Genomic DNA, 14,552 nt, shown 5'->3' with positions numbered 1-14,552 from the left:
ATATTATTTTTTTCTCCATTAAAACATTTCCCATTTAAAGTATACAATCCAGTGGTTTCTAGTATGTCCACAGAGTTGTGTAGCCACCACCACAGCTGATTTTAGCAAGATTTTTATCACCTCGAATAAAAACTCTACTTATTAACAGTCCCCCTGTCTCCTCTCACTTTCTCAGCCACAGGCAACCATTAATCTGCTTTCTGTCTCTATAGATTTGCCTGTTCTGGATATTTCATGTAAACAGAATCATATTAATATGTGGTTTCTTGTGACTGGTTTTTTTCACTTAGCATTGTGTGTTCAAGGTTCATCATGTTCTTGCATGTATTAGAAGTTCATTCTATTTTATTGCTGAATAACATTCTGTTGTATGTATATACTACATTTTGTTTATCCATTTATCAGTTAATGGCCACTGAGTTATTTCCACTTTTAGCTATTATGAACATTCTACAGGTTGTGTGAACATATGTTTTAAATTCTCTTGGGTATATACCTTAGAATGGGATTTTTGGCTCCTATGGTAAATATAGGTTTAAACCTTTGAGAAACCACCAAATTGTTTTCCAAAGTTGATGGACACTTCATCTGTTGGTGGACACTTGGGTTTTGGCTATTACAAGTAATGTTGCTATAAACATGCATAAATTTTTGTGGTGAATATATTTTTTATTTCTCTTGGGTATATTACCTAGGAGTGAAATTTCTGGGTCATTTGGTAACTCTGTGTTTAACCATTTGAGGAGTTACTGAACTTTTCTGTGGCAGCTATACCATTTTATAGTCCCACTAGCTATGTATGAGGATTCCAGTTTCTCTACTTCCTTGCCAACAGTTGTACTCTCTGTCTTTTTTATTATAGTAATCCTAGTGGTGTGAATTGGTACCTCATTGTGCTTTAGATTTGCATTTCCCTGATGGTTAATGATGTTGAGCATCTTTTTTTGTATGGTATCAGCTATTTGTATATATTCTTTGGAGAAATGTCTATTCAGACCTATTGATTGTTTCTTTTTCTTAAAATCTTTTTATTGTTGAGTTGTAAGAGGTCTTTATTTATTCTGGATTCTGTACCCCTATCATATATATGATTTGCAAATATTTTCTTCCCTTTCCTGGGTTGTTTTTTCACTTTATAGATAGTGTCTTTTGAAACACAAAGGTTTTAGCTTTAATGAAGTTTATTTTTTGTGTGTTTGAGATACCTAATAAACTATTGTCTAATCCAAGGTTACACTGATTTATGACTTTTCTTTTAAGAGTTCTGTAGGTAATAGATTTTACATTTAGGACTTAGATTCATTTTGAGTTAATTTCTGCATACAGTATGAATTAGTAGTTGAAATTCATTCTTTTGTATGTGGATATACAGTTGTTCCAGCACTGTTTGTTGAAAATTCTCTACTTTCCCCATTAACTTGGTTTGGAACCCTTGTCAAAAATCAGTGGATTGTAAATGTGAGAATTTATTTCTGGGCTTCTACTATATATATTTTAATTTACAAGAACTCTTTGTTTTTGTCTGATTTTTCTGTTTTTCTGTCATGGGTCTATTATCATCCTGAGGATATTAATGATAACCTTTAAAGCTTTCACTTCCCTCTATTGTCTCTTTCTCTGGGTTATTTTTTGATCTGTTCATAGGTTTGATCTCTGTTTCATTTTGTAGTGTGTACTAACGTGTGTTATTCTCAACTCTCTGTCAAGTCTAAAGATATGGCACTAAAGGCTGATAAAGGGTTTGGGTTGAGCTTATACACCATGGGCCTCTGTGTAGGGTGATCTAACTGGAAGTGATCAATATGTGAATATCTTAATTTTTTTTTTCTTTGAACAGCTTAGAAAGCTCTCTCCTCTTCCTTGGATAGTATAGTCATGGCTTCCAGAATTCTGAAATTTTTATGTGACATGGGCTGGGATTTTTCAACAGTTAGAAAGTAAACTTCCCCTTAATCCATTCTGTTTTTAGCTAACTGTCCCTACCTTCAAACGTGCTTAGTGGCGCCAGGCCAAAAAAAACCCTCTTTTTAACTTCTCCAGAGAACAAATTCTAATTTTCTGTCTGGATTAAGGATAGTCAAATGAATTTTTGACTGAACTAAATGTAGTAGTAGAGGATATAGAGGCCTAATTGCTTCTTTTTTATTTTACTTTATTGATTTTAGAGATCGGGGAAGGAAGAGAGAGCGAGAGAGAGAAACTAATTTGTTGTTCCACTTATGCATTCATTGGTTAATTCTTTTATGTGCCCTGACTGGGGATCAAACCCACAATCTTGGGGTATAGGGACTCTACTCTAACCAACTTAGCTACCCAGCTAGGGAGTAATTGCATCTTAATTCTCTGTTGATATGCTTGACTTTACCTGTAATGCCACTTCCAAAGACCTGGGCCTTTTGGGGGTTCCCTAGTAAAAATTAGGCAATTTCTCTGCTTTTTTTTGTCTGCTGGTTTAGGATTCAGTTTTCTCAGGTCTCCTCTCAGTTATCACTCCTTTTGTTTTATAGTGTCCACACTTTTGTGGCGGTTGTTTCTTCTTTTGTTCTCTTTGTCCGTGTATGTTTATACCTTAAAAAGAAAACCAAAACTAAGCAACCCTTTACATTTATTATAGTTGGATATCTAGAGGTAACAGTTAAATGTTTATGTTCATGCTGTCATCTTTAACTAAGATAGAATATTACAAAATATTTTTGTTACAGATTTCTAACTTAGTGCATTGGAGCCAGAGATTGAATCTTTGACATTTGCTGAAGCTTTAAAGCCTTAGATAAATCAATTTTTATAAATGGTTCCATGTGTGCTTAAGAAGAAGATATTTTTCAATTGTTAGTAATTGAACCATTTATTGGATCAAGCTTGCTAATTATCATACAAATATTTATGGACTTAATTTTCTTGATATATCAATTACTTAAGTTTGTTAAAATCTACCACTTCAATTGTAGATTTGTCAGTTTCTCCTTGCAATTCTGCCAACTTTCTTTGTATATGTGAAAGCTGTGAATTAGGGCCAAACATGTTTCCAAGTAGTTATATTTTTTTTTGCTAGCTTGCTAATATTAATTATATATAAAATGAGCTTGTTTATTTCTTCATCAGTGCTTTTTGCCTTTATTTCTTTTTTTCTTGGATATTTAGTTTTGGGTGATATTTAGTTTAATATATATTTTCTATCTCTTTACATTCAGCCATGGCATGTTTAAATATTTTATGTGTGTCTTCTGGTAAACAGTCACATTAATCTGAAAAATTAATCTGACAACTTTTGACTTAACTTGAAAATTATAATTTATTATAATTGCTGATATGTTGGATTAATTTCTACTGTTTGTATTATGCTCATTACCCTACTTTTACTATTCACCATTTTCTTTTTTGTTTTTCCTGCCTCCTACCAGATTGCAAATTTTTTTCTCACTGCTTTTCCCTAGCCATTAGTTTGGAAGTTATGCATTCTGTTTGTAGAGCATTCCTTTACGAACACTCTTTAAATTAAAAAAAAGATTTTATTTATTACTTTTAGACAAAGGGGAAGGGAGAGAGAAAGAGAGGAAGAGAAACATCAATGTGAAAGAGAAACATCCATCCATTGCCTCTCATAGACACCCTGACCAGGGACTCAAGTTGCAACCTAGAATGTGCCCCTGACCAGAAATCTAACCAGCCACCTTCCACTTTGTGAAATAATGCCCAGCCAACTTAGCAACAATGGTCAGGCCATGAATACTCTTAAAATTATAAACTTGCAGTTGACTTAAAGTCTAAATTCAGTCAATTTCTTTATCCTCCAGAACAGTTCCACAGTTTTACTCTAAATACTGTCTTCTATCTTGTGTTATTGTTGTCTAGTTTTTATACTTCACTTTAATATTCAAATTATTTATTTATTATTATTATTATTATTATTGCTCTGCATACTGGCTCTATACAGGAGCCTCGGTTCCAGTGGCTGCTTGTGCAGGCCTAGGGTTTTATTTCTGCCTCTCAGGCACAAGGGTTCAAGTTCATATTATTTGCAATACTGCTAGCATGGGAAAAAAATCCAGATGTGCATTATTATAATACATCTATTCAGTGGTATAATATACAACCATAAAAAAGAATGAAGACTTAATTCCCAGATATAAGTATGTATAATATGCTTTTATTTAAGAAATGAGAAAAATATGAATATGCATTTACTTTTAAAAGAAACACTGGAAAGATAAATGAAATTAATAAAAATGTAGGGGTTACAGCTGTTGGAGAACAGGAGGGACAAGGCAGGACTAGAAGTAAGACTTCTCTGAATATTCTTTCTTATTTAGGACCAGACCATTATATTCAGGTGCTGGGTCAGGGAAGGGAGAAGCAAAAGGGACCAGTTAGGTAGGAAGACAGGTACTGTCTTGACTTTCTCCTGACTTTGTTAAACTGTCATTTGCCACTGGCTTTTTCATCCTCTTCTTCTATACTCTTACACCATCTGGTTTGGCAAAGCTATTTCCTACATAGTGCTTATTGGTATCAGTAATTATTTGTTTGCTTGTTTATTCTTCCTCTACCAGAATGTAAACTTCATTTCGGGCTTACATAGTGCTTAGAATAATGTTTGGGACATAGGTGTTGAATGAGTAAGTAGAGGAAAGCAACATGTGCAAAGGTGTTAGGGGCAGGAAAACACATGACATATTTGGGGAACATAAACAGCTCAATAGTACAGAATATAATTAGTGTGTGTTGGAAGGAGGGCAGGTAGTTAGTTGGGTAAGACAAGGCTGGGATTTGCTTAATACTCAGAGTCCTAGCAGTGTCCTGTAGACCTGGAAGCAAATTCTGTGAAAACCCGTCAGTTCTTATCCTTGCCTCTCTCAGACAGCTCTGGTTGCATCTCCCCCTCCAGTCCCATAGGTTGCATCCTGGCTTGATTATGGGGTTCTGTGGAAGGCCCTTTCGAGACCCTGCCCCAGCCTTCTGTCCCTCTCATGGGACCTGCTGTTCCTCAGACCTCTCCTGCTTAGGATGTGTTAACATTCCTGTCACCCTGCTGCAATTTTATAACTTTGAGATCCCCAAGCAAGATGGTAGAAGAGTAAGTGGAAGCTACAGTGACCTCCTCCCAGGGTCAATCTGGAATCACAATTAAATTATAGAAAAATCATCCTGAATAACTAACTGAACACTAGTTGGAGAAAAGCCTTATAACCACAGACAGATGGAAGAATTTATTTAACATAGTACTGGAAGTCCTAGCCACAGCAATTAGACGAGATGAAGAAATAAAAGACATCCAATTTGGAAAGGAAAATGTAAAATTGTCATTATTTGCATATGATGTGATACTGCATGTAGAGAACCCTAAAGATTCCACAAAAAAACTACTAGAACTGATAAATGAATTCAGTAAAGTAGCAGGATATAAAATAAATATTTAGAAATCAGTTGCATTTTTATATACCAATAATGAACGATCAGAAAGGGAAATTAAGAAAATAATCACTTTTACAATTAATTCAAAAAGAATAAAATATCTAGGAATAAATTTAGCCAAGTACCTAAAAGACATGTACTTGGAAAATCATGACACTGAAGAAAAATAGAATAAGATACAAGTAAGTGGGAGCATATTCCGTGTTCATGGAGAGGAAGAATTTATCATCATTAAAATGTCCATACTACCCAAAGCAATCAATTGATTCAACATAACTTATATCAAGATACCTACCAATGGCGTATTTCACAGAACTAGAACAAATATTTCAAAAATTTATATGGAACCACAGAAGACTGAATGGCAATAGCGATCTTGAGAAAGAAAAACAAAGTTGGTGGAATCATGGTACCTGATAGCAAATTATACTATATAGCCATATTAGTGAAAACAGCATGGTACTGGAATAAAAACAGACATAATAAATCAATGGAACAAAATAGAGAGCTCAGAAATAAACCCATACCTTTATGGTCAATTAATATTTGACAAAGGAGGCAAAAACATACAACGGAGTAAAAATATTTTATTCAATAAATGGTGTTGGGAAAATTGAACAGATATGTGCAAGAAAAAAGAATCTAGATTATCTTCCTACACTGTACACAAGGATAAACTCAAAATTTGATAATGACTTTGGCAGGAAAATCTGAGACATTTTTCATAGCAGTATTTTTTCTGATATATCTTTTCAGGCAAGGGAAACAAAAGAAAAACATAATGGGACTACATCAAACTAAAAAAGTTTTAGCACAACGAAGGAAACCATCAATGTGATGAAATACCAGCTGGGTAGATCAATTGATTATTAGAACATTGTCCCAATATGCCAATGTTGTGGGTTTGATTCCTGGTCAGGACACGTGCAAGAATAAACCAATGAGTGGATAGATAAGTGGAAAAACAAAACTGGTGTTTTTTTCTCTTTCTGTAAAATCAATAATTAAAAAAAAATTTAAATGAAAAGACAGCCCACTGAATGGGAGAACGTATTTGTCAATGCATCTGATAAGGAGTTAATATCCAAAATTTATAAAGAACTCATACAATTCAACACCCCCCCAAAAAAAATCCAGTTATAAAATGGACAAAGGACCTAAGTAGATACTTTTTCAAGGAGGATATATAGATGACCAAGGGACCTATGAAAAGATGTTCAGTATCACCAGTTACCAAAGAAATGCAAATGAAAACCACAGTGAGATACCATCTCACACCTTTCAGAATGGCTATCATCAATAAGTCAACAAACAACAAATGTTGACAAAGATGTGGAGAAAAGGGAACCCTCGTGTACAGTTGGTGGGAATGCAGATTGGTACAGCCAATGTGGAAAGTAGTATGGAGGTTCCTAAAAAAAAAAAAATTAAAAATGGAACTGCCTTATGACCCATGATTCCATTTCTCAGAAGTTATTTGAAGGAACCCAAAACATGAACTCAAAGGAATATATGCAATATTCATTGTTCAATACAGTATGTTCATTGCAGTATTATTTACAATAGCCAGGATTTGGAATCATCCCAAATATCCATCAGTAGATGAGGGGATAAAAAATTTGCACAACGGAATACTACTCAGCCATGAAAAAGAAGGAAGTCTTACCCCTTATAACAGCAGGAGTGGACCTGGAGATTTTTTTTTTAAGATTTCATTTATTTTTTTAGAGAGAGGGGAAGGGAGGGAGAAAAGGAGAGAAACACCAATGTATGAGAAACATCAACCAGTTGCCCCTCGCATGCCCCCAAATGGGGACCTGGCCCACAACCCAGACATGTGCCCTGACTGGAAATCAAACCAGAGACTTTTCAGTTCACAGGCCAGCGCTCAACCCACTAAGCCCCACTATCCAGGGCTGTAGATTATTATGCTAAGTGAAATAAGCCAGTCAGAGAAAGACAAGTACCATATGATTTCTCTCATATGTGGAATTTAATGAACAAAATGAACTAATAATCAGAACAGAGACTGACTCATAGAAAGCAAGCTGACACTTGTCTGGAGGGAGCTTCATGGAATGGGATTGAGGAAGAAAGAAAAAAATTCATGAGAGTGGACAACAGCATGGTGACTGACGAGGTGGGGGTGGAGAGAGGTGAGAGGAGGTGGAGCAGGGTATGGGAGGATAAATGCTGATGGACAGAGACCTGACTTGGGGTGGTGAACACACAGTACAGTGTACAGATGATATGTTATAGAATTCCACACTTGAAACTTGTAATTTTGTTAACCCCTGTCACCCAAATAAATTCTATATATTAGGAATATTTTATTGCTAAAAAAATGCTAACCCTTATTTGAGCCTTCAGCGAGTTGTGATCTTTGCGCTGGTGGTAGGCCTTGCTTTGATGGTGATGGCTGATGACTGTTCAGGGTAGTGGTTGCTGAAGATTGGATGGCTGTGGCAGTTTCCTAAAATAAGACAAGTTTGCTGCATCGATCAGCTCTTCTCTTCATGAATAGTTTCTCTGTGGTATGCAATGCAGTTTGGCATCATTTTACCCCCAGTAGAATTTCTTTCAAAATTGGAGTCAGTCCTCTCAAACACCGCTGCTGGTTTATTACTAAGTTTATTAACATTCTAAATATTTCTTTTTCATTTCAACATTCTTCACAGCATCTTCACCAGGAACAGATTCCATCTCAACCTTTTTTTTTTGCTCTTTCATAAAAAATAATTTCCCACTTATTAAAGTTTTATCATGAGATTGCAGCAATTCAGTAACATCTTCAGGCTCCACTTCTAATTCTGGTTCTCTTGCTATATCCACCACATTAGTTACTTCTTCCAATGAAGTTATGAATTCCTCAGAGTCTTCATGAGAGTTTGAATCAACTTCTTCCAAACTCCTGCTAATGTTGTTATTTTGACTCCTTTCCCATGAATAACTAATGTTCTTAATGACTTCTAGAATGGCAAATCCTTTCCAGAAGGTTTATAAAAATTGATTTTAGAGAGAGAGAGAAAGAGGGGAGAGAGAGAAACCAATTTGTTACTTCATTTATTTATGGGTTGATGCTCATATGTGCCCTGACCAGGGATCAAACCTGCAACCTTGGCATACTGGGACAACGCTTCAACCAACTGAGCTACTGGCCAGGTCTCAGAAGGTTTTTAATTTAATTTTCTCAGATCCATCAGAAGAATTATATCTATGGTAGATGGAGCCTTATGAAATGTACTTTTTAAAAAAATAAGACTTGAAAGTAGAAATTACTCCTGATCCATGGGCTGCATGTGGATGTTGTGTTAACAGGCATGAAAATATTAACCCCTTTGTACATCTCCATCAGAGATCTTGGGTGACCAGGTGCGTTGTCAATGAGTAGAAATATTTTGTCAAGAATCTTTTTTTTCAGAGTAGTAGGTCTCAACAGTGGGCTTAAAATATTTCAAAACTGTGTTGTAAACAGATGTGCTGCCAGTGAGGCTTCATTGTTTCACTGATGGAGCACAGGCAGAGTAGATTTAGCATAACTATTAAGGTTGCTGAGATTTTTGGAGTAGTAAATAAACATTGGCTTCAACTTAAAGTAACCAGCTACATAAGCTCTTTGAAGCTTTGAAGCCAGACATTGACTTCTTTTGTACTGCTATGAAAGTCATGGGTAGCATCTTCCAATTTGAGGCTATTTTGTCTACATTGAAAAATCTGTTGTTTAGTATAATCACCTTCATTAATTATCTTAGCTAGATCTTCTGGATAACATTGCTGCTTCTATGGCAGCAATGGCTGCTTTACCTTGCACTTTTATGTTATGGGGATGACGTCTTTCATTGAATCTCATGAACCAACCTCTGTTAGATTCAAACTTTTCTTCTACAGCTTCCTCACTTGTCTCAGCCTTCATAGAATAGGAGGGAGTGAGGGCCTTTTCTGGATTAGACTTTATTCATACCATTTTTTATACTACATGGCTGGATACCTTCTAGACAGGTGTGTATGTGTTTATATGCACACAGCATAGCACTTGGCACATAATAAATTCTTTTTAAAAAAGATTTTAATTATTTTTAGAGAGAGGGGGAGGGAGAAAGAAAGGGAAAGGAACATCGGCGGGTCGCCTCTTGCACATCCCCAACCAGGGACCTGGCCCACAACCCAGTCATGTGCCCTGACTGACAACCTTTTGGGTTGCAAGCTGGCACTTAGTCCACTGAGCCATACCAGCCAGGGCAATAAGTTCTTAATAAATATCTTTTCTTGTTTTTTCCTCTTGTTGTGGAAGAACTTTATTTCCTTCAGAGAGTTTCATATGCAAGGTCTGTTTTGATACTCATAGTGCAAGTGATATTATCCTTATTTTAAAATAAAGAAAAGTGACTAGACAGGAAAGGTGACTTATTTGAAATGATTTCTAATGCAAGCAGAAGAGCTGGGACTTGAATCCAGGTCTTTTGATTTTTCATAGGGCTCTTACTTTGTACTTAATTTGGGTAAAATTGTTTGTTTTTATATTTACATTGGGTTATGGGTATTATTTATGCTGGGCATTCACTTCTGTAAAAGTAAGAAAACCTCAAGACTTACTGGAACCTTAACAGTGGTCTAGCCTCTATATCTTGCCCCTTACTCAACATCTCTGCCTGCTGTTTATTGGAATAAAGGTTTTAACTGTCAAATAAATGTAAGGCAGCAGCCTATAAAAGTATTTACTTTAAAGTCTTACTTGGAGGTTATGAGTCAGGTGTGGTATAGCAAAAGGAACATTGAACCTTCTGATAAAAAGAACTTTTGGATTCGAGCTTCAGAACTCCTTTGGCCAAATCACAAAATAATTATGCAGAATAAATATTAACTGTCAACAGAGGGAGATGTCACCTTGACAGATAATTAAGACAAATTACTATAGATACAGTAATTTTTTGCCAAAGAAAACCCTCTTTTAAAGTTGGGTTTTCCCTTCAAATAGACCATCTTTATATGTCTAATATCATGTCAGAGTCTTCTTGGAATTTGAACTTTTAGGGTCACGAATGAGGAAATAATGAAAAATAAACTTCCTCATTATTAAACAGAGCTTTTCTCACCGCTTTGAAACACAATTTCTAAATAAATTAGGGTCTAGATCCAAACAGAGAAAAAACTGTGTGCTCTTTAAGAAATAGCTAAGACACAATCACTGCTTTCCAAGAGCTCATTTTAGTAGGGACTACAGATATCAGAGCAGTTAATCATAATAAGTGAGAGAAAGGCTTGTAGAGAGAGGTGTGGGGAACACAGAGGAACAAGTAAGTAATTCCATCTGAAGGGATCGTATCTGAGTGGCTTTAAAAGTTGAGTAAAATTTCTTGAGATAGGCAAGAGATTATAGTGGAAGTGGATAGGAGATTGATTATTCCAAGCAGAGAGAATAGCATACATAAAAGTGTAGACTGAAGTGCATATTTTAAGTGGTAGATGTTATAGTAACAGACTTGCTGCATAGAGTAAATGGTACTGTAGCTCTGGCAGCAGATACAAAGGAATGATGCTCTGGAGAGGAGGTAGGGGGCACTCCATGATTGGCCAGTGGATATATAGAGCTGGAGCTGGAACCTGTAATTACATGATTTATGCTCCACTCTTCATGCTTCTGTCTTTATAAATGGTAATTTTAATAACTCAAGCCCTCTTTCAGTAGGATCTGTCAGGAGAAGGTCTAGGGGAGCATATATCTTTTCATTTTGCTCTTGAATGTATTTGGAGACTTTCTTTAGAAACTTCTCGTAATGAGTTTCTATGCATAAGAGATGGTGTATGCTGTTGAACAAGTTAAACAACCTTCAAGATATAATTGATCCCTGAGCTTCTGTGCTTCTGCATAAAGGTTACTCAGAGTTTGAACCGTTTCTTCAAGCTTCTGTCTTTCAAGTGAAGTTTCCCACTCCACAGGAACTTGATCTGGAACTGGCAGCTTGTGCCACTGCTGTAGTCTTGCTGAATGAGTATCTTCCTGAACACTGGCGCCTGCTGTGGCCTCATGGCAAGGACAAGACTGTCTACTCTGCCTCCTCTGCCCTCCAGCTGCTGTTGCACTGCACCTCTGTGTATTATTTCTTATGTCCTCAGCCAGTCTGTAGGTTTTTTGGTGGAAGGGACTATATTTCATTTATTATTGTGTTCTACACCCTGTGATGTTTCAAAATGTTTTACACAGTTGATGCACAATAAATGTTTATTGATTGACCATGTAGAACATTTAGGATATGGGAGAAGGGAATGTTGGACCAAAGTTTGAAATGAATTTGGAATAATCTTTTAGGTTTCTTGATCAGTATTGAAGAGCCATTACAGTTAGTTTTTCATACAGTATGAGGTAGAGGTACAATCTAATTATTTGCATGTGGATAGTCTTTTGCTCCAGCACCATTTATTGAAAAGACCATTCATATGCTATTTGTCTTTCACCCCCTGGCTTATTTCACTTTACATAATACTTTCCAGGAGAATGAAACATTTTTAAATCTCATTCTATGAGGTCAGTATTATGCTGATACCCAAACCAGACAACACATTACAAAAAAACCCTGCAGACCAATATTCCTTACGAACACCCTCAACATAATAATAGCAAATTGAATTCGGTACTATACAAAAAGCATTATACATCATGATCCAAGTGGCATATATCCCAGGAATGTAAGGTTGGTTCAACGTACAAAAGTCAGTCACAGAAAAAGCATTTGACACAGAAAAAACATTTGACAAAAGTCAACATTTTTTTCACAATAGAAACATTTGACAACCTAGAAGTCAAAGGGAACTTCCTCAACCTTACAGATGACATCTATAAAAAAACCTATAGCTAACATTACAGTAATGGTGAAAGACTGGAAGTTTTTCCTCTAAGATCAGGAACATGACAAGGATCACCACTCTCACCATCAACTTTTTACAGGAGATTTTAGCCAAGCTAATTAGGCAAGAAAAAGAAACAAAGGCATCATGTTGGAAAGGAAACATACATTTGTATTTCTATTATATTAGCAACGGATAATCTGAAAATGAAATTTAGAGAATAATTCTACATATATTAGCATCAAAAGGAATGAAATACTTAGGAATAAATTTAACAAGATTGCAAGACTTGTACACTGATAACTACAAAACATTTTTCAAGGAGTTTAAAGAAGATCTAAATAAATGGAAATACATTCCATATTCATGGATTAGAGCTATTAATATGGCATTACTCTCCAAATCAGTCTGCAGAGTCAATGCAGTCCAATGTCTAAATTTCACTTGGCCTTCCTACCCCATCCACACCCCCTAGGAATTAACAAGTGATTTTTAAAATCATATGGAAATTCAGTGAACCCACAACAGCCAAAGTAATTTTAAAAGGAATGGTTAGAAGAGTCATATTTCCAGGTTTTTGTTACTACAAAGCTCAATTACAAAGCTCCTGTAATCAAAACAACATGTTACTGGCATAATATAGACATATAGATGAGTGAAATAGAATTGATTGTCCAGAAATAAACCCATACATTTTTGGTCAATTGATTTTCAACAGGGGTGCCAAAGAAATTAAATGGGGTAAAGAAGAGTCTTTTCAATAAATGGTGCTGGAGCAAAAGAATATCCACATGCAAATAATTAGATTGTACCTCTACCTCACACTGTATGAAAAGCTAACTCAAAATGGATAATAGAATTAAATATAAGAGCTAAAACTATAAGGTGCTTAGAAGAGACTATAGGTATTGGTCTTTGTGACCTTGACTTATTCAATGATTTCTTAGATAAAACACCAAAAACACAAGTAATAAAAGAAAAAAAATTATAAATTTCATGATTAAAAATGTTTGCACTTCACAGGACACTATCAATAAAGTAAAAGGACAACCTACAGAATAAGAGAAAATATTTGCAAATCATTTATCTGATAAGGGTCTACTAAACCAAATAAAAGGGAGGAGCCCCCTCCCAAAATGGAATTGTCTTCTGGAGGACAGGCCTCTTGTAGTAAAGGCTTCCACTGCTAGGTGAGTGTTCTTGGAACCCAGCTGTGTCAATGTACCAGCCTGCATTGTAGTTGTGAGGGCCTCTGTTCATCTTCAGTGAATTTTTGAATATCAACTGTGTTTGCCCATTTCATGATGGGTGATTTATGAGTGCACTTGCCTATACCACAATGGGTGTTCAGCAGTTTGTGACCAAAAACAGTGTGACCCCTGTGCCCCACGCTCCCTGTCATGCTCCCTATTCACTCTATCTCACCTGATTGACTTATTTTTGTGCCTTCAATTAAAAAAGTCCTCAAAGGGAAATATTTTGCCAGTGTTGGAATAAGTGAAACAAAAAGCAGAAGCACTAAGAAGCAGCAAAAGTGACAAGTTCAGAAACTGTTTTCAGCAGTGTAAAAGAAGTCCCAGTAGGTATATTGCATCAAATGGAGAATACTTTGAAGGTAATTGATGTTTAAACATGTAAGAATAAATACACAAGTTTTTATAAATAAAGTCTGGTTTTTTGAGGTCCCCCCCATATATGAAGAACACTTACACCTTGAAAATAAAGAGACAATCCATGAAAAAATTATCAAAGGATTTAAAGACATTTCTCTAAAGAACATATACAAATGTCCAACAAACAGGTGAAAAGATGCTCAGCATCATTTACCAGGGCAATGCAAATCAAAACCACAGTGGGATATCATTATGCCATCTAGTACTGTTATAATAAAAAATGATAGAAAATAACAAGTGTTGGTGAGGAGGTGGAAAAATGGTAAACTTCATACACTGCTGTTAGGAATGTAAAATATTGCAACCACTTTAGAAAAGTCTGTCAGTTCCTCAGAAGATTAAATGAAATTACAATATGACCCAGAAATTCCATTCTTCAGTATAAACGCAAGAGAACTAAAGATACATATCTACACAAAAATTTGTACATTAAAAATGCTCATAGCAACATTATTCATATTAGCTCAAAAGTGGACAAAACCCAAATGTCTACCAACTAATTCTAAGGCTTTACTTCTCAGTAGTATGGTATCACTTGGGAGCTTAGAAATACAGAATTTCAGGCTCATCTCACACTTACTGAATTAAAATCTACATGTTAACACACTCCCCAGGCAATTAATG

The 14,552-nt window shown here is 35.7% G+C and overlaps 1 protein-coding gene and 1 pseudogene across 1 annotated transcript in view; one reads left to right on the top strand and one right to left on the bottom strand.

Annotated features, from left to right (window-relative positions):
• SYN2 (synapsin II) overlaps nucleotides 1–14,552 on the top strand; it is a 198,822-nt gene that overhangs the window by 82,463 nt on the left and 101,807 nt on the right. The window lies entirely within an intron of this gene.
• LOC129088270 (golgin subfamily A member 7-like) lies at nucleotides 11,043–11,439 on the bottom strand (annotated as a pseudogene).

The sequence above is a fragment of the Pteronotus mesoamericanus genome, unplaced genomic scaffold (genome assembly GCF_021234165.1).
Source record: "Pteronotus mesoamericanus isolate MK-2021 breed Mesoamerican mustached bat unplaced genomic scaffold, CSHL_Meso_final scaffold_54, whole genome shotgun sequence".
In the NCBI taxonomy this organism is placed as follows: Eukaryota; Metazoa; Chordata; class Mammalia; order Chiroptera; family Mormoopidae; genus Pteronotus; species Pteronotus mesoamericanus.
The sequence above is the reverse complement of the archived record's forward strand: the minus strand, read 5'-3'. Positions and strand labels throughout refer to the sequence as shown.